The sequence below is a fragment of the Pezoporus wallicus genome, unplaced genomic scaffold (genome assembly GCF_028554395.1).
Source record: "Pezoporus wallicus isolate ANWC-B61680 ecotype Strahan unplaced genomic scaffold, APGP_CSIRO_Pwel_v1 scaffold_6445, whole genome shotgun sequence".
NCBI classification, from domain to species: Eukaryota; Metazoa; Chordata; class Aves; order Psittaciformes; family Psittacidae; genus Pezoporus; species Pezoporus wallicus.
Genome location: NW_026641753.1, coordinates 8005076 through 8025687, shown reverse-complemented (window position 1 = coordinate 8025687; position 20612 = coordinate 8005076). Strand labels below are relative to the sequence as shown.

Sequence of the window (20612 nt, the reverse complement as noted above, 5' to 3'; positions counted from 1 at the left end):
CCTCAATAACCTGCAGCAGAGAGTCCTACAGGCTAATTACATGTTTCATTTTAAATCCTTTAATTTTTTTGTAGTTCAAATAGATAACTGTGGTTTTCTCCCACATCTTTGATTCAGACAGATGATTTGCTTCATTAATTGATATGTGGAGGAGGGGGTCTAGAAATGAGCTACATTTATGCTTCAAAAAATAATCTCTTCCCAACTGCTTTTTTACTTCTGTAAATCCTCATATTTATTGCAAAATTATCCTGAAGTGAATGTCATCAACCTTTGTCCAGGAGTCTGTTGCTGGATTAATTAGTCTATAATGAATCTACTTCTCATCCTCTTTGATTTCCATCTTTCAGGCTGGCCTGGTGGCAGACTGCACCCAGGAAGCTGCTTTCTACCCTGAGCTGTCAGCGTGAGGAGCAGGGCAGGGGCTGCTTGCTGAAGCCAGCAGCTTTGCAGAGCTGGGATTCCAGTCATTGAGGTGAAAACACATTTGGAAAGTGCTTTTTTTCCTGGAGGAGATGTTGGAAACCGGTGAGCCCAGAATGGAGCCATCTCAGAGCCCAACCTGGTCCTGGTCCAGCCACTCTGTTGGGTGGCGCAAGCATCCCTGCACCAAACAGCGATGGATTCACCTCACAGAGGGGAAGATTTAGTTGCAAGCCTTGCAGCTTGGTGATGATTATTTCAGCTCTTCCTCTTCTTGGCCAGATGGAGAAACTCGAGAAGGCCCCAGCTCTACAAAGCAGGTACCAAAGCAAATCACACTATCATACCGCTGCGCACCAGCCAGGGTCTCATCTCCCTGCGGAGCTTTCCAGCACTGCTTGCTTGCTGCTTCCTCCTTGGCTCTTTTTTCCCCTGCTTTCAGCACACTTTGGTGAAAAACGGGTGTGAATCACTTTTTTGTGAGAAGCTTCCATTGCAAAAAGAGCTTTTTTTAGGAACGCAGCATCTTTTCAAGCGAAATGCCAGAAATCTCACAAGCTGAAGCTGAAATGTGCTGGTTGCAACATTAGGTGCAAACAGTTGGCAAAGCTTGAGTCCCAGTGGCTAAAACACCAGAGAAAATGTCAGACAGTTCCTTGGCTTTTATATTCAGGCTGTCTTGCTTGTGTGACAGGAGGCAAGAGGGGAGGACTCAGCTCAGGCTGCCTGGCTGAGTGATGGATGCATCGCACGGACAGCTTTATATGGCACTCATCACATGGAGGTCCTGATTGCTTCCCAGTGCTAATGAAGATCTCCTGTAATGGGCATGCAAGGTAGCAAAACATTTTTATCCCTAATTTCCAGATGAGCCTGATCCATGTGGATCCATTTGTCTGACATGGCACAACCCCATGCAGGTGGTGGTGACAGTGCTCCAGGGCTCTCCCCACAACAGGTCTCGGAGATACCCCCAAAGCCACTAGGAAATCCCTGAAGAGCAGCAATGCTGTTGGCTGAGAAATGCAATAAAAATGCCATTCCCATTGGTGGGTTTGGGGAAGAATTGTTTTCTTGGATCTTTGTCCCTCAGATTCTTTTGTATAGAAATGCCTCCAAAAAGGGGTGCATAAGATGTTAGTGGCAGCCTCAAGAAAACTGGGAGAGAAGAGATTTAAGGAAAAAAAAAACCAGAAATGAATAGAATATTTAATGAGAGTAGAAATGTTTGATGCTGACACTAGATTGGGGTAAAGCAGGGAGAAAGCAGGGTAGATAAGAGACGAGCTCTTAGGCAGAAGCTCTTCCCCGTGAGGGTATTGAGGCGCTGGCACAGGGTGCCCAGAGAAGCTGCGGCTGCCCCATCCTTGGCATGTTCAAGGGCAGGTTGGACACAGGGGCTTGGAGCAAGCTGCTCCAGTGGCATTTCAGATGCTGCCACCTCTTCTGCAGCATGTTCGTGACATACCTGAGCAACAGCATCAAGCGTGGGGCATCCGGCCAGTGCCAGACACTGCTTCCTCCCACCTTGTTTATCACCTGTAAGTAGATACAAACTGGTGCCCAACACCAATGGTTTATAGGCAGATCTGTAGAAAGATGTTTTGTAGGTCAGTGCCACGACGAGGATGGCTGGGTTACCAGCTACTGAGATGAAGGATGAAGCCTCCGCTCTGGTCCCCTTTGACCAGAGCCGAGCAGCAAACTCAGCTTGCCCTCTGGGTGAAGAGGTGGCACATATGGATTTTGATAACTTTGTTCTGTTTAGAGGTCATTTTCTACTTTAAATATTCATGGTCTAAGGGACATTAAATAAATAATGCTGCACTTGTTAGGCTGAGTGGCTTGTGACTTCTGCATTTTGTGGCTTGTTTGCAATTGAGGAGTGATGTGAGGCTGCTAAATGCAACCTGCTCTGTAATTAGGGAAGGTTTTGTTGTTCAGACCCCATTACCTGCTAGCTGCCTTTGCAAAGCAGGACTGAAATGGTTTGCAGACAGGTCTTCAAAACAAGAGTCACTGATATCTAGAGGCTGGTTTCCTCTTGGGGAAAGCAAAATGATTGCTGCAAATCAATGGGTTTATTTTGATCCAGCAGAGCCTGGATCACTGTGTGTGGTGTTGGAGCATTCCCTTCAACATGGGGGGCAGGCAGGATGCCCCCAGTGCAGCCGCACTGCTCTGCCATTGCTCCTGACAGGGGTGCTGGGTGCTCCATGTGGGTTTTCATTCTGCAGATTCCAATGCATTGCCTGTAGAATCTGCATTAAATGGCAATTTGGAAGAAATCCCTGTGGCATGAGATTGAAAATAAATGGCAGTGCCTCTCATTTTATTTTCCCCTCTATTTGGTTGGTACCAGAATATCCCACAGTGTCTTGGGACTTGCAGTTCAATTCAGACACTCGTATTTGCAAAAGATGGTTAATGAATATGAGGTTTCAAGGTAGGAGCCTTTTAGTGACATGAGATTTATGCAGAGACAGTTATTATACTTCCCCCCCTCCTCCCTGCCTGCTTCAGAAGGTATATGAATCACCAGCTGAAGGCCTCCTGTATTTGTAAATCAGCTGAAACATAACGGTGATGTTGGGAAGTTGTACTGAGTTAACTGAGCTACTTCTCAATCTCAGAGCTTTACATAACCCCTTCTTAACGCACTGTTATTACCTTTATAGATAGACTCATAAATTACTCCTGGTACACAAAATGTGTGGGATGCTGCCTGTTTGCACAGCATGGGACCAAGACCTGCACATTCAAATATCGGCAGACAGCTGGAACGCAATCTGTGAAAAGGCACTCAGAGCCTCCAGGTCTATTAAATACAAACTTAGAACATCTACTGAGAATTTTATATCTTGCATTACACGGGTAATACCAAAAAAGAATAGGTGCAATTCCCCTGGGACTTCCGTCAATAAATGTCACAGCAGAGCATCCCAAATATTCTTCTTCTGCAGGAAAGTGGCTCGCTGTGCACATAGGGGCTGTGGGGATGTAGCTGTGGTTATGCATGGTGGTATACTTGTGTATAACTATATATCTGAGCGCGGAAGATCAGCCTGTGATAGCTCTCTTTAATTTAGTATCCCATTTTCTGCTGAACTCTAACCACATTGAGAGAAGCGGGAAACGTGTCGCTTTGGGTTCTGCAGTTGTTTTGCCGCAGTCCTATAAAATGACAATGGCTACAGAACCCAAATTGTCCTTTTCTGAAGCTATTTGCGTCTTAATGCTGGGAAAACTTCCATTATGGACAAAGTTGCTGTATTTGCTTCTCACACTGTGTCCAATTTACAGCCAGTTTTTAGCAGCCAAGTGATGCTGTAAGATGCAGCCTGATGGGCACAACAGAGGCAGGGTCAAGATTACAGAGCCCCACAAAAGAGCCTCTGATTCAGTTTCCATGTTATCACCTTTTATATCTGGCTGAATTCTTCAAGATTCAGCGTCTGATTTTGAAATGTAGTCCAAGGGCCAACTCTTATCCCAAACCCTCCAGTGATGCGTGATAACTTTTATTTTCTTCATGTAGCTGCACAGATTATCAGCATCTTTCAGTTTCCTGTTACCTACACCCAATAATCAAAACCTGGAAAAATACCTTGTCTTTAATCTAAGGGCCACCTCTTGATTAAGCTGTTTTTGAATCCGAGCCAGGTGACTTTTCCAGCTGTGAATAAGGCCCAGGTACTCCGGCTAGTCATATGTCAGATTTGATTAGTAGCATAATCCACTGGGCATGGAAACGATTCAATAACATTTCAGAGCATCTCTGGATGCTAACGGGTTGTGGTTGTCTGCCATGCAGGAGCTGGATGGATATACCTGGGTTCTGGAAAGACAGAATCTCATCATGAAAGAAATAACACATCCAGATTTTATCATAAAATGGTTTGGGTTGGAAGGGGCCCTTACAGCTCACCTAGTCTCATCACCCTGCCGTAAGCAGGGACATCTTCAATGAGACCAGGTTCCTGAGAGCCCCATCCAAACTGACCTGGAATGTTTCCAGGCATGGGGCATGTACCACCTCTCTGAGGCAACGTGCCAGTGTCTCACCACCCTCAGCATAAGAAATTTCTTCATTATATCCAGCCTCAAGCTACCCTCTTTTAGTTCTGTGGTTTCTTTCAGTTCTTTTAGTTCTGTTTCTTTTAATTCTTTTAGTTCTGTTTCTTTTAATTCTTTTAGTTCTGTTGCAGTGCTGTCCAGAAGCTCATATTAAGAGGAGGTGACTGCCCTGATGTGGTCTGGGCTGCAGTTATTTGAGTGCCGAGGGAAGGCAGTGCAGGTAGGATGGCCAGAGGCTGAGCAGCTCCTTATGAGCACCTTCACTGTGGAAACACAGCCCCCAGCTCTTCGGGAGCAGGCACAACTCCCCTCCACATCCAAGCCAGCAGTTAGGCTATACAGAGAGCACCCAAACCACATCAGGACCCAAGGGGAAGCACAGGACCTACTATGATGGTGGGACATCAGACCCAGGCAGCAGGCATGGGCGTGCAAGCCATGTACAGGCACTGTCCTCAGGGATTTGAAACAGAAACAGCTGAGAAGCAATTCACATTCTCTGTGCTTCTCCCAAGAAATTGGCCATTTCTGTGGTGTTTTTGTTTCTATCCATCAGGAATAAGGTGTGGTCAGGAGGGAAGAGGAGAGATGTAAAAACAAATAACGCTCTGCGTGGCTCTGTTTCAAAGCAAAAAGCCTCTTGTGGGTTAGGCGACTGCTGGGAGGAAAACTTGTTTTCTTGCTTGCTGCCTGTTCATGTATTTAAGTTGCACCAAGTTCTGTTACCTCGGTGCATCCTTCAGCCGCATGGGGTTAAAAGCTCTTGACTACAAGGCCTGCTAGATGCATGGAAAATGCTTTGGGATTTTTGAGTAAGAAAGGGATAAAATCCCAAACTGTTGCTTATTGCACTGTTAAGGAGTAATAAGATTTGGTTTGTTAGCAGCTCCTGCTAGAAATACTTGGTGAAGTTTTTCAAGGGCATAAGTCATCATGACACCCACAGTTCTCTCCTCGAGCCTACTGAGAACTTTCTGGTTTTATAGCTGTGGGTGGGGGGAAAATCAAATTAATGTATCTGTTTTATAACAATCTATCCAGGGTGGGGAAAAAAAAACCCATCTCACACTTTGCCTTTCAGTTCTGCAATAATAAATTAACTATCATGGTTTAAGATGCAGTTGTTGTTCTTTTGCATCTCCAGACTAATGCATCGTGGCACTTCGATTACAAGAAACAGCTCCTCCTGCCCCATCTCCTGGAGGTGAAAGCCTGTGACCACATCAAGGAAAGGCTCAGTGGCTGCCTGGGCTGGATGTGGCCCATTTATATGCCAGCAGCCGTGCCTGGGGTCCCTGACTGTCCCCTGGGGAGGACACGGGGTACCCATCCCCACACTGTGGTACATCTCCCCATCAGCGTCTCTGAAGGGGCAGCATTTCTGTTTGTGCTCCTGTCTTTAACAACTTAAAAGAAGAATAAGAAGATGGAAATTGCAAAGCTGCTGGACCAGAACACGGTGTGTGCAGCCAGAAGTCAGTGCCTCCATGTGCTACGGCCACGGACGCTGTGTGAGAGAATGGGAGAACATGATCAGCAGCTATTGTGAGAGTAATGAAAAGAGCCTTTCAACACAGGCGTGGAAGCACACTGGGGAAAAAATCCCTCTATTTATTTATATTGATAACCCTATTAAAATTGCTTCCCACAAATGATGTGTGACTGGCACTGCCTTGCCCGGTATCCGCAATAATCAAATCCCGGTAAGGCAATTTAGCAAGTTGTGGTGGATTTTTTTTCCTTCCAAGAGAAAAGAGTGGCTTGTTCTTTTATTCCAGCAGCCTGGCTCTGCATCCCCAGCCCTCTGCTGTGCTCTGCCTTGGCCAGGATGCACTGGCAAGGCTGGACCATCGCTGAAGCCATCCTGAGCTGTACATCTGCCTGAGTCCAGGTCCCTGAGCAGAACTGCTGAGTTTGGACTCTTCCACACTAAGGCAGAATTCCTCAGCCCATCTCCATGAAAACATGATTATTGTCATTAAATACATACTGTGATACACAATGTCTGTGCAGCACTCCCTGATGAGCCCATGCACCGAGCTTAACGACTCTTACTGTATCTAAACACCATACTCAGCTGTTCAGACACCACCGCATGCTCGGCTCCCACTGCTGATGGAGCAGCCTGATGATTTTCTTAAGGTCTGAGATGATGGTAACACCATGAGAGTCACAAAAAGAGATATCTCCTCTCCCTCCCACTCTCTGCAAGGTTCATTTCTCAAGCTGAAGATGCTGAAGATGGAAAACCAGCCAGAGCAACGCTACAGCCCTGGTGTTACGGAGCTGGGATGCTACAACAGAAATCAGATGAACACAGTGGGCTCCCGAAGCACTGTGTTTCGATGGACTCTAATCTCCCACTTGTGAGACAAGACACTGCTGGGTCTGGTGGTGATGCCGTGTGCTCCTGTGTGCCGGGAACATGCGTGACCATGTGCAGCCAGTGCTGTTGAGGGCTGACACCCCATAGCACACATCTGTGTCTAGGCTCAGCTCAGGACCAGGTGAGTAGCTGTTGGCCCTGGCCGTTGGATTGGCGTGTGCATCCCCTCCTGCCTCATCCAACCGCTGCCGCCTCCTTTGTTGTTTGGCCCCTTAGGAATCCTAACAGAGCCCATAATATTTAGTGGGTTCGCTAGTGATAACGTCACGTTAAGTGGCAGAGCTGTGATAAATCACTCCCGCACGTCACTCAATTCCATTTCTGAATTTTTATGTATTTTTGATAGGCCAATTTATCCCTGCAGCAGCTCCAGCCTGTGCAGTCAATGGCATTCCACTGGGGGTGAATTTTGTCTGCTATTTACAGTGTGTGCTTTTAAGCAGTGATTGGTGTGACAGTGTGATCTGTACAGCTGTCTCCCTGTATTTATTCTTTTGCCTATAAGGTTGATTTATACTAGCTCCAAAAAAAGAAAAAAGCTCATAGCTTTTCACGTGAATGACTTTAAATAACTGATTAATGATTATTATTAGCATGAATGGGGTTTGCAAAGCTGATGGGCTTGGTCGAGCAACTGCACGTGAAGTTGTTGTGTGCCCCTCTCCAGCTCTAAACCCTCTCTGAGGTTTTCTCTATAATTGGACTGTACCCCATGGGCTCAATCCGACCTGATGTGCCCGACATGAGGTTGGTGGCAGTGCCACCTGCGTGGGGGATGCCTGGTGTGTGCAGGGATGGCATCGTGCGGTACCCACCCTGAGCAAGGGATGCTCTGCATCAACCTGCTCCTTCCGCAGAAATGTGTGTCCCCCCCCCCCAGATGACAGTGGTGACTTGTGGGCAGGGAGTGTTCAAGTGCTCTGCTTGAACTGCTATGGTCCTCGTCAGCTTTGTTTGCATGAATTTTATGAGCTTAAAATGGTTGCTCTCCACAGCAGCATCCTTTCAGGCTTGTGTGACATGAACAGCCCCTGAAGCTCTGTTTATAAAGCCAGCTCTTTGGGTCTGTCTCTGCAACTGCAGTGACTTGCCTCCTGCCTGTCTGGGTGCTGATCCATACCTCGCTTGTGATTTATTCAGCGTCACTCCAGCATTCTGCTGGGTTAGTGCAGAGCTGGGGTAACCTGCTCTGCTTGGCTTTGCGCTTCTGGGCTGAAAATAGCAGGTTCCCAGTGGCAAGAAACAACCGTGAGCAGGAAAGCTCTGCCTCTATGATTCTTGGGTCATGGGGACAGAGCACACCATCAGCATAGGGATGGGCTCCTCAGTGCTGTGCCCTATCTTGGAGAGCAGCACAACCAGCATCCCCTGACCACCTTGCACTAACCTGCCCTGTCAATCAGTATCCCTCAAGCAGCAAACTCCCTTCCAACAGAGCAGCTACTATACAGTTAACAGCTTCCAGGATGAGCCTTCTGAAATGTTCATTCCAGCAGTGTTATCCTGCTTGAGCTACCACCTGTGGTACCAAATAGGAGGAAGGATGGCTACGTCATGAATACGTCCATGCCCCAAAAGGAGGAATTTACAAGCCAGGAAACGCCGTGTGTGTTTTCCTGGAGGTTTAACTCCTGTATGTGTTTGTTTTGATGTATTCACGAAAGGGTAACCAGAAGCAGGCTGCAGAGCACCTCCAGAGGGGTTCAGTTTTCCCTAGCGTTACATGATGCAGCCATCCAGCTAGGAGCACCCTTGCTATTCAGTTGTTGGATTTGTCCCTGTCAAAGTCATAGGAAGGGAATAATAATAGGGTTGTTTTTTATAAGATGGCACTGCTTCAAAAGTAATAGAGGAGAAGACAAAGTCTGGGAATACGAGGCATTATTATTGTTATTATTATTAATCACAGCTCAAGTAAACCTGCCTGAGAATCACTCTTATTACTTGCTTTGCTTTCCTCTGGTTTCTGTTCCCTGAGCACAGTTTGATTAAAAACTGTTGCATCGCATTTTGCTCACAAGGGCTGATGTGCTGTGTTGCTGTCACCTCTCTGCAGCCAAAATAATGTGACACATCATGGAAGTGGCTGAATACTTGCTACTGGTTTTGATCGTCTTCAGAATATCGTTTTCACTTTATAAAGCTAGAGAATAGCTGCCCTCCTGCAGCTCCCATTCACATCTTATCCTTGAACAATGAGAAGAAAATCTGCCTGCAGTAAATGTTCAGTTTATGTTAGGGAATTTTTCTGACACAGACAGAAAGGGAAATAAAGCGGCTTTATGAAATAATGGTGCCATTCGCAGATAAACATGGATATTTTTGCTGTTAACTTCATGAATAAGGGAGAGGAAGGAGGTCAGCTGCAGCTGAACCCATGCCAGAACTGCTTCCTTATCCACAGTGTTTAGGGCTTTTGAGATTTATATTTTAAAGACTTTGACATAGATTTTTTACCTTCCTATACCTAAAAAGGATTTATTACAGGTGCAGCAGATTGTCTGTGCCATGCTGATAAAGCTGGGTTTCTGGGGGGCTGGTGGATGCAATGTCCCTGCAGTGAGCAGCACAGTGATGTGCAGGGTGATGTGAATGGCAGCGCAGGGTCAGCACGAAGCCAGGCAGAAGGGACCTCATTGCTATGGAGTAGCTCCTATTTGTCACCAGTTCCAGTGCCCAGGGAAACCTGCTGTTGAACTCTTGGCTGTTTCCAGCCCTGGGACCCTTTTCTGCTCACCTATGGCAGCGCTGATGTGCCAGTTCAGCAGCAGCTCCTTGGAAATGGGGATGCGAAGCATGTTGTGAGTACTGTGGTCGTATGAAACACACACATCCTGCTAGCGTGACTGTGCAACCAAACATCAGCTCAACTACTTCTTTTTATTATGAATTTCAAGCTCCAGCTGCTGCCCTGAAGCATTTTGTTCTGTCATTCTGAAAGTTGCTGCTCAGAACAAACAGAAGGGGAAGAAAAATGAAAGCAAAGCCCCTAAAACTCATTAGTAACATGAAGTCTAGCAAAGGCGGCTAATGGTGTCTACTAATCCATCAAGGTGGCTCATCTGTCAGCTGTAAAAGCGTCATCCCTAGAAGTTTACTAAAGCTTTATAAGGTCTAAGCTGAGTTTACTGCCTGTGGCAGTAGTGCTATGGTGGCAGTGTGCAGGAGGCACTGTATGGCCAAGGGAAAGAGAGCTCAGGGCCCATCATGCAAGAGCAGCATTGGGAACACAGGCCAAATGTGTGTCAGCCCAAAAGATGGGGTTTCTGTCACTGACAAAGGCAGTCAGTGCCGGCGTATGTTACTTTTGCCAGAGGAAATCAAACAAGTCCATCAGTATATGGACCGTCAGCTGGCCTAAGAGGTGGATCTTTATTTCTGGTTTCACACAGCACAGCTCATTAATCTGTTATTCTTGCAAAGCTTTGCCTGATGGTCTCTATAGCATCAGTGTCAAACTGGAGAGGATGAGGTATCTGTTGGGGATGTGGGGAGAGCAGGGACCAGCTTTCTGACTGCACCGGTCTGGGCTGACACACTGAAGAGAAGCTCTAACCCTGCCTGTCCTCAGCCTGGTCAAAGCAGGGCAGCTATGGGGTGCTCCACAGGAAACAGGGGTGAGCTGGGAGTGCACACACAGGACACACGGGTCCCACTGATGCAGGAGCTGCTGAGGCTGCTCCATCTTGGGCTTCACAAGCAGAACATGACTATTTACCAGCAGAGATACCCTCTCTGTGCCTCCTGCAAGGTCTCGTTCACCTTCTTCACTCTCCCTTCCAGTGACTTTCCCTTTGCCCTCAACTAATACATCATCTGGGCCAGCCCCTTAGAAACAGCCCATGGTGTATTTGCTGCTTTATACTGCTGACTTTCAGGCTTTGCTGCCGCGATAGCTCCCCATCCATGTTGATCCCTTTTCCCTTTGGAGACTGCTGACACGTTCTGGTTTTGAAACAGCTCCATATAGAACTGGAAGGAGGTCTCAAATCCAGATCAAGCTTCACACCCGCTGCCATTCCCCCAAGCACCCAGCCTCTTCCCTCCTGCAAGTTTTAAGCCACTCTTTTCACTGCCGCTTTGCTGGTCTAATGAGTTTACCGCTGCTATTCCCTCTGACGAGGGGATGGGAACAGTCACACAGTTGCTGCAAAAGGCTCAGAAATACATGCAAGTGGCTTGGGTTTCTCTGTGAAATCTGAATTCAAATCCCTGCTCTCAGGCAAGAAATAAAAGGGAGAAACACCAACACTGAAGAGCAACAACTTTAAAAAAGCCCTGTTCATAGGGAGGCTGAGGTTTCGCTGCCTTTTTCTTTGGATGGGGATGTGGTAGCATTGCCTACAAGAGCCTTTCTTCTCTGCATTAGGCGAGCGAGGAGATTTCATTTCATACATCATTTACAATGGAGTGCATCAAGAGCAGAGTCGGTGCATATTAACACAGGGATGTGGGGAAAGAGTTGGGTTCTTTGAAAGTTTCAAAGCATTTCCAACGAGGAGGGGAGCTGGGGCTGCTGATTCCCCTTCACTCCATCATAGAAGCTGTGTGAACCAAAAGCCCATGAAATGGAAAGAGGAGAACAAAGGCACTGTAAGGCTTGTAATGTACCAGCATTAGTAGGAGCTGGAGTAGCACAGGGATGGTGTAGCAGCTGGCCCTGTAAGTCTCGAGGAACTCTTCTGTCTCTTCTCACTCCTGCCTTCCTTTGTGTTCACACTGGAGTGAGTGCAGGGTCCTCCTTGTACCTGGAAAGAACAATCAAGGGTTGGGAGGAGAACATGAGGAAGATGCTGTCCTCCTCCTTCCTTCCCAGCCCATTTGGCCAGCAGCTGCCCAGAAGCATGCTTTCTTCCTTGCCCTGAGCTTTACTTGCAGCCAGGTCTTCAGGTCAGTGCAGAGTGGTCATCCCGTGTATTGATTAAAAACCCTTTTAGATAATGATCAATGGTCTTTGGTTTTAAATATATTTGGGTTCATTTTAATTTCCTCCTGGAATTTGCAGCCAGAAGATACACTTGAGAAAACTGGACATTGTAACTCACTATGAGCTCTAAAACTAGATCTAGGGAAAGCAAATGTTGTCTTATCACAGGACTCCAGGGCCTGGAGCTTTCTGGAAAACACCAGGCACCACAAAACTTGCTATCGAAGTTATGGAACTGCCAGTGAAATGGCCATGTCTTCTCCCTTCCTTCACTATCATGTGGTTTCTTCCTTTGGCACAACTGCACAGGCCACCCTACAAGAGGGAACAGGAAAGTCCCTGATGCCTTTTGATGGCTGTGCCAACATCTTACCACCTTCCCTGTGGCTAGAAAGAGCCATTGGGCAGGGGTACATGGGTCCTCAGGCCTTTGTGAGTGAAAAATCCTCTTTGCATGATGTGCTTTTCTATGGAAGACCACCTACAGGGTCTTGAGTTTTGGATAGCAGTGGCTGGCAGAGAGCCTTAGGAATAATGCCAGTGTCAAGGGCATCTTCTAGGACAGTTGCACTGGGAGCACAGTGATTATCGCATCGCCTGATGCTGCTCTTCCACGTACACGCTTGTACTGGAGGGATTGGGAAGAGATTTAAATAGGAGTTCCCATGGCTCCTGAAATTAATACAAGGTCTTACTTGGCTGACATTAATATAAAGCCTTTCTTGGCTGCTATAAAACTCACCACATTCCATTCCAGTGGGTCACCTTAATGCTAGAGAGTGTAGAAACACAGCAAAAATGCCCACCACGTCTGGGTCTGTTTGCCTGGATTCAGGCACTTTTGGGCTCGTTCAGTAATTGCTGTTGAACAGAGATGCTTCCCTGGATTTACAAAGTTTGTTTTCAATTAAACTGTTGACTGGTACTTGCTCAGGGTCTGTTCCTGAACCGGTGATGGATTAAAGTCGCTCAGAAGACATTTAGCTTGTTCCAGGTCACTTCTACAAGGTTACAGGAGCAAAACAAAAAGCATTTTGGGTTTGTGTCAGCCGCAGGTTTGGCCCTGTTAGAGATAGGAAATGGAAACTTTCCCATCACTCCCCAGCGCTCAAAACTCCACAATCTAATCTATTTCTCTCACTCTTCACCTCTCCTCCTTTATATTGGCTGTGTTGCACCAAAAGCCCCATAGTTACATGCTCTTTGACACTTGCATTTCAAAATGCCTGATTGTGGCGCTCTGCCAATACGAGCAATTGATCTGGTGCCACAGACCGCTTAATTATTCAAGGTCAGTCTCTCTCTGTCTCTTCTTGTCCAGGGAGCAGCAGCGATGGGGAACAGAACTTGAACAATCTTTAAATTTTAATCATAAACTTTAGGAAGTCACAGATTTGTTTTGCTGCATGTGCAGGTTTTTTCCTCCTATTGTACTTCCAACTTCTCCAGCATCGCCACTCGGAGCCTGTCTCTATTGCTCAGTACAACAGTGTGCTTTTGTAAAGCACAGGATTTTACACTGCTATTTAAAATGCATAAGTTGTGTGATCTAAGCAGTTTCCAGTTCACTTTGGAGCTCCTGTAAAACGTATCCCTTAAGGCATTTCAGCTGAGCAGCTAAGAAGGTGAGGGTATTAGAGGTTGTGAAATGGCTTGTCTGCTAATTCCTTCTATGTGCATCTCTTCAGATAAATCTCCTGTGACCTCCTACTACAAGTAGAACATTAGTTAAGTATCTGCCTGGTAATGGAGTGTCCTGGACCTGTTCTTACATTATATTACAGATCCTTCATGCTATGTGAGAACATTTTGGCCTTCAGGGAGGGTAGGAAGGCATCCCTGAAAGCACAGGAGGTGTGAGTAACTGCTGGCTGACACAAGGACACCAGTCCAGCCCTACTGTGGTCACAGGCACCAAGGCAGGCTGGAGGCTTATTGGGCTGCACAGCCTTAGCTGTGCTCACACAAAGGGTAACAAGGAACAAGGTCCATTTACAGCAGTCTTGGGGTGCCCTGATTTTTATCTGCCCCAAACTATGGGAAAGCAAGAGGCCCCCCAGTCCATCCCTAAAGCAACTCTGGCAGCCAACAGAGTCTAAGGAATTATTATAACAATAAATCACAATAACACATCAAAATAATTAATCTATATTTTCTATATTATTATATAGAGAAGCTGTTTCTCTATTATATCAGAGAAGCTGGGGCTGCCCCATCCCTGGCAGTGTTCAAGGGCAGGTTGGACACAGGGGCTTGGAGCAAGCTGCTCCAGTGGAAGGTGTCCCTGCCCGTGGCAGGGGTTGGAGCTGGAGGAGCTTTGAGGTCCCTTGCAACCCAAACCATTCCGTGATTCTATGACCCCATGAAACCGGCATGCCCGGACCTGTTAAGCTGTGCAGAGCTGCACATACTGAAGCAATATCAACAGTCTCAAAAGCCCAATTCTCAGTCAGGAGAGATACGAATTGTGGGTGGAGCTGCCGCCCCATTGCATCGCCTGGGCTTGTCACAGTGCTGAAGCAGGAACAAGGCTGATTCCCACTGCAAACTTCTGCAGCGCTTGGTCCTCTCCCCACCAAGAGGCAGGGGGTGGTTTCACTCCCTGCGCAGGCTGTAGGCAGAGCATTAAATGCTCTCAAAGCAATTTTACAGCGGGGAAGCGGAGGCTCTGCAAACAGCTAATGGGTGTATTTCAATTCCCTATTAATTGCATATTTATTACCCGGCTGCTGCAAGGAAACGTCACGTTACGTTGATTAAATTTTTGAAGCCCTACAGTAAATATTTTAAACAAAAAAAGGTTTTGATCTCTGCTGCTGTTGGGAAGGGTGGGGGGAAGCTGCCATTAGAGCTGCTATAATTAGCAAGCTCCATTGCAGACAGTATTTTCCCACAGGCTCTGCAACATGCTTCGTCTGTGTCTGCATGTATTGAGACAGAACACTGTTTTATGTATACATTAGCTATAAATTATATATATATTTTATATATCCTGTGTGTGAGGAAAGGGGGAGAAAAGCAGCAAGCCTGTGCTGCTATCTCATGTCTCGTAGATAGGAAAGATAAAAGGCAGAAAAGGGGATTTCTGTGCACTGATTGATGTTTTGGGGGTATAGGTGACCCATCTGCTAGCCCTTTCTGACCAGATAATGTGTCTGGTTACTTAAGCCCTTGCCTGTACCTGCTTCTGTTCCAAACTCCAAGTCTCTGCCCATGTGCTTTTGGTTGATGGCCATACATACCATACATACAGGAGGATTTCACTGGGCAAGCCTCTGTAAATGTCACCCAGACATGGGGCAGAGATGACCAGGCACTGACATCCTGCACTTCATCTCCTGACCATCTGTGTGGTGTCGTCAACGCAGGCCAGCAGCAGAGAAAACAACAGTCCATATTTCTGACAGACTGAATCATCTTCATCTCCCGCTCAGCCCCCACTCACCTTCTGCACAAGAGGCTGCAAAAACCAAACCCAGCAGCAGAACTGCAGAGGCAATGTGTGACCAGCAGCAGTTTTGCTCCAGTGCTCCCTTCAGAGATGCTTGGGTACTGGTTTGGTCCCAGCCCTGCTCTCCCCAGCCCATGGCAGCAGCGGGGTCCCTATCCCAAAGCGCAGGACTCCACAATGGCCAAAGGCAGCTCCCTCTTCCCCCAGCTCTTCTCTTCCTGACATTCAACATGAATTAGAGGAGATATCAGTCACACCCTGCCAAACAGCCATGGATACCAGCCACAGGACAGGACAAGCTCAAATGATTCTAATATAGGGAAGACCGCTCCAACTAATAAACCCAGGGCTGTGCAGTTCAGTGGAGTCACAGGCAAACCAGAGGGCTGTCACTGATGGGGCTCAAACAGCCCAAGCTTGGCCCTGGAGCTGAAGCAAAAGCAGTGCTGAGGTTTGGCAAACCCTTTAAGGTACAATACACCCTTCAGGTTGTGTCCAAGCCAGCCTTTAGCATTTAGGTTGTGTTAGCAAAGGCTTGGTCAGTTAATGCAGGCATGCAGTGATTTATTTTCCTGCGCAGCCCTGAGCACAGTCGTGGTGCTCTCTTCCCCTATTGCTGTCCCAGAGTCTGTAGCTGCTACAGGCGAACCGACAGGCAATTTTCAGGGGCAGAATTTGTTGTTGCCAAGTCTCAGGAGTTTGTTAAGCTGCAGTATTTGACTTGGCTCATTTCCTGCAGTGGCTCCCTCTTGGAACTGTGTGATTGCAGGGGATGCAGCAATTATTAACAGTAAAACCGAGTTTCAATCTCTTACACGATTGTACATGAAGGTTCGGAAAGTGTGAACCTTCAAAGGCACAAAATATAGAGAGCAAGCCCAGGAATTATGCAGAATTTCTTTCTCCAACAAAGGGTTTTAAAAACCATTTTTGAAATTCAAGGGACCTTATGTCTGATTTCTGCAACAAAACTTGGCAGTGCTAAAACCAAATGAGCTGCATTTACCTGTGAATGAAAGGGTGGCAGTGGGGGTTTGGGGGAGACGTGGCTCCATTTGGCAAGTCCCAGTGCAGAGAAAAGGAATTAAATAAACAAAGCAGGAACAGAGTACTTTCAAAACGAATCAAACAGCATGGACCATTAATGTTTCAAGAGATAGGAGCTGTATGTGAGCCAACCATCCCCAAGATATTTATTCCCTATCTTTAAAATAGGGAATTGCATTAGAACAGGTAGAATCTTTCAAAGCAGGGAAAATTTTAAAGGGCACTCACTATACTTTAAAGAAGACTTCAAAAACCATCTCCAATATTGAGCTGAATAAGTTGGAGAGATTTGTAGGTTATAGCAAGGGAGAGTGATGGGAATACATATGGAGCAAGCTGGTTACTGCAGTAAACAAACCTCCCCCAAACTCGCAGCGAGTGCTTCAGCTCAGGAACAAATGGCTTCACATCTAGAAATAGGTTTTAAAGTAAGACAAGGCACTAGGTAAACACCAGCCAAGAGCTATAAAGTATTGTTATAGAAGGTGAAAGCCAACTAGCCTTGGCCATTGGGTTGGAGAGGAAGAGCATAGTTAAGACACTCCGTTCTTCATACCCTGAGATGTAGCCTTGAGGAAGCTAACCCCTGATGGCTTTGAAATTAAAAATGATGAAAAAGGAGAAGTTTTCATTACAAAGGAGGACAGCACAGCACAGCTATAGAGGCACAGCTTCAAACAGTGCTGCTTTACATCTGCAACAAAGCCAGCAACTGCACCGGAAGAAAGCGGCTCCTCGCCGCTATTCATAATGCACCATCAAGGGCAGCGGCGCAGCTCCCCTCTTCGTGCATCCCATCCCGCTGGTGAGAATGAACTATTTTATCTCAAGGAAAGAGACATTATCATTAATTGACTTGCACAGTGCTTGTCACTAATGGCTGGGTGCTGTAAAACAGAGATACTGTAATCATGGACAGAGTTTGAATATTAGCAAAGATTGCTGGGCTTTAATTCCGCCCCTCCGCAGGGCTGGCATTGCTCTTGCCATCACAGTCCCCAGGTTCTCTCCCAGGCACTGTGGCAGGGACCACCAGAGGTTTCTTTCCCCAGTGACAGTGTTCCCTGTCCCTTGTGGGACTACCCCAGCTCCTTATTTTCCTGCTGTTTTCCTTACCATGATCCCAGTGAGACAGAGGTAACTGTCTCCTGCATCCTTGCAATATTGGCCATCCCCTCAAATTAGGGTTTCTTTTTTCATTAATTTTAAAAGCCCCTTGGCTCTTCTTTTTCAGGATTTATTATTAATTTTTGTAATAATTATTCTATAATACAAAATAATAGGATCACAGAATGGTTTTGGTTGTGAAGGACCTTAAAGCTCATCCAGTTCCAACCCCCTCCCACGAGCAGGGACACCTTCCACTAGAGCAGGTTGCTCCAAGCATGTTCTGCTTGTAATTTTTAAGCTGCTTTTTAAATGTTAGTCTCCCACCATGGTTGTAGCACTGTCCTGGCTCTGTCTTGGGTAGCATGAGACAGCAAAGGGGTGGCTTGAAGCCCCTTAATAACCCAGTGGTAAGATTTACCCAGCATAACCATCAGCTTCAAAGCATTCTCCGAACCCTTGTCCGACAAACCCTGCAATAAACTAAAGGGTTTAGTGTGGAACAAGAGCTTGAATTGATGCAACAGCCCTAGCAGCTCGCCCAGCAGCCAACAAGCGCCTCACCACTGTATCTGACCACATCTCCTGCATCCACCCCATTCAAATTGGGTTGAAGGATGCCCAGGTCAGTGTCAGGGCACTGGAGCTCATTGGAGCTGTTCCATACAGAGCCAGAGCATAAGCCAGATGCTGCTTCCCGGGAAAGCCTCCCCACTGCATGGGGAGGAGGCGGTGCAGAGCCGTGTGCCTCCCAGCTAAGCATTAGTGAAGCTTTTTAATCTCTCACTGTGGGATTTCTTTTTGCTTCAGCATCGCGCCATAAAGTATTTCAGACAAGGTGACATTTTCCATCTGCATAAAGTGCTTGCAAACATTGTGAATTTAACTTTTATTGGCCTGATTTAGGGGTATGGGACTGTGCATAGTCTTGGTCTCTCAACCTATAGTCCTGCACTTTAAGTGATGAATTAGTCAGTAAAATAAACAGGGTATTATCAAGCTGTACACACGTCTGCATCTTCCAAAGAAAATTAAACCTTGTCTGAAAGTACAAAAGCTAATGATGGTGAAATCAACTTGGCCATAAATTACCCAAAACTCAAAACCAATCCAGAAGTATCCGAGAGCTTGAACATTCTCCTGGAGCAGAAAGCCTGGAAAATGCTTTCTGCTCCAAGGTGTGTATTGAATGGCAGTGTACGACCACGCTGAACCACTGCACAGCACTGTCTGTGCCACTGTCTGTCCAGGTGCTGACCATTCCCCATGAAGTCTGAGCAATGGATCAGTAGATTCACCAGGGCAAGATCCCGATGTTACCGCAGTTCCCATTCTCTTCCCCACATACCAAGGGGAAGAGTGATCCATCAGTTACCATCTGCAGCGATAAACAAATGTTGATGTCTTAATGGCAACCACCACACCTGCAGCAAGGGCATGATGGAATACTGATAGAGCCATTAGTACCCAGGCTGGTGATGTGATTTTATATTTCATTTAACCCAGAACACAACATGCTGCAATGTATATATTTGCAACTGCTCCCTTGATGGTCTCTCTGGAGTATTATAAAGATTTATCATGTAGTGTTTGGTCAATACTAAATACCATGAAATGTCAGTAGAGCAGGTCTTGGGATTGCTTGAGCAGTAAATAACAGAATCCTATAATACCTAGAAAGAAATGAGCAGGTGAGCAAGTAACCTTAAAGAAACAATGAAACTAACCTGAACCCTAACCTTTTGGAAAAAAAACCACAACAAAGCAGCAAGGACTTCATTATGAAGTCCTCTTGACTTTTGATGAGTTCTACAAATACCTGTCATTTAAGTGCTTTGAAAAGGGTAGCCGTTTAGCTCTGGAAATGCTGTGCCATGGATTTTTGGGGCCAGATGCCACATTAAGTTTCCTTTCTTTCAGCTATCTCAGCCTGCCTTATCACCCTGTGTCAGCAGGAACATCCTCTGCATCCTCCTCACCAGAGACCTGGCTGAGAAACAGCAGCATGGAAAACAGGATGGACACCCCTTCCCAAATGCTGACACTGGCCCTCCTAATCACTACTCCCCAGCTAATGGTGGGTATCGCTCAGAGAAAACCCGCCAGGTTTGTTTCCTCCAGGTCAGTAGCTGGCTACCATTTAAACATGTTCCTCTTTCCCTGTCTCTGACTTGCAGAATAGCTGCTAACTAACCAAAAGACAACATGGTGAGCCAAGGCTATTAGTGAATAATAATGCCATTTGCAGGCAGCAAAGGCTGAAAGGCTTCCAGAGCAGTTAGCAGTCTGCGGGCATCTCCCAGAAATGCATGAGCAGAGCTCCTGTGCATCAGCCAAAGAGCAATTACTCTTGGAAAGCACGTCTGCCTTGCGCTGTAGAATCTCTCCCAATGTCCTGACTTTAAAAAGAAAAGAATGTGCTGAAACAAAGAGAAACTGGAGGAAAAGGACTTGCCATGCACACCACACGGCACCCTCCGGCACCACGCTGGATACCCAATGGCAGGGACAGAGCTGGGGTGAAACCAAGCCTAGAGCCTGGCCTTGAGGAAGAGGCCATGGGTAAGCCCCCTCCCGGCCTTCCCAAGAGCAGAGGTACAGGCAGCATGCAAAGCTCCTCGGAAAGCTGCACTTTTAGGATGGAGTTCAGTCAAGCAGCCTCCTGTGTTGGCTTTCTCTTTTTGCTTTTGGCTTTCCGATGTTTCTTTTCCCCAAACATCTCATTTGTAGCAGAAGATTATATTCCTAACGGGGTCATTTGGAGTGCAGTATTGTACACAGTTCTGCTCTTTAAAGAACTAGCACGAATCCTAACAGCTCTCCAGGCAGGAAATCTGGTGGGAACTCTGCTTTCCTGCTTACTGATCTAACACTGGATCCAGCGATCCCACTGAGCCCATCAGTGCAGCGTCTTGGTAGCAAATAATGACACGGGGAGCCACCAAAGGACTGTTTTATGGTCCAAACTTGTTAACTTCAGAGAACAGGTCTTTTACAACATCATTATATTTTTTGGCAAATCACAGAGATGCTTCTAGCTTATGCCACATCTTTGTTTAACCACTCTGCTGTTATTTTTCTCCCCTTTTAAATTGTGTATTTCAGTTCCTACTTGAGTCTTATTGTCAGCATTACAGTGTGTGTGCTTTTTCCTGTATGCTGTTGTACATTTTTGTGGTTCACTTCTTTTAATT

The 20612-nt window shown here is 46.5% G+C and overlaps 1 long non-coding RNA gene across 1 annotated transcript; it reads left to right on the top strand.

The window, feature by feature from the left end:
- The first annotated feature begins 505 nt into the window (after nt 1–505).
- LOC130607771 (uncharacterized) lies at nt 506–19413 on the top strand. The gene is made up of 4 exons (XR_008974348.1): nt 506–743; nt 1118–1259; nt 5645–7007; nt 19339–19413. It is a non-coding gene; the product is annotated as an uncharacterized LOC130607771 (long non-coding RNA).
- The last annotated feature ends 1199 nt before the right edge of the window (nt 19414–20612 follow it).